Genomic DNA, 328 nt, shown 5'->3' with positions numbered 1-328 from the left:
TCCGTCATGGGGGAAATGGGAACGATGCCGTAGGCGAGCCGGAGCCTCCCTTGGCTTCAGGGCAAGAAAGAGCAGAGCTGTTTGTAGGGGACAGCGAGAGAGAGGGGTCCTGCAGGGGGATGGAGGAGCCTGAGCGCCACCTGGACCGATGACCTCTTTGAGGCTGGGCAGCCCCAGCCTGCAGCCCCGTGTGCTCCCCACGCTGGGGCACAGCCCTTGGAGCCCCCCCACGGCACACTCTGCAAGGAGTTATTCCCCATTTCAACCAAACAAAGGGGTGGGACAGTGCACGCTGCAGCTGGCTTTCAGTGCTGTGTTTCTTGCTGAG

This window comes from Buceros rhinoceros, unplaced genomic scaffold, assembly GCF_000710305.1.
Source record: "Buceros rhinoceros silvestris isolate BGI_N320 unplaced genomic scaffold, ASM71030v1 scaffold24054, whole genome shotgun sequence".
Taxonomy (NCBI): domain Eukaryota; kingdom Metazoa; phylum Chordata; class Aves; order Bucerotiformes; family Bucerotidae; genus Buceros; species Buceros rhinoceros.
Note: the sequence above shows the minus strand (reverse complement) of the source record.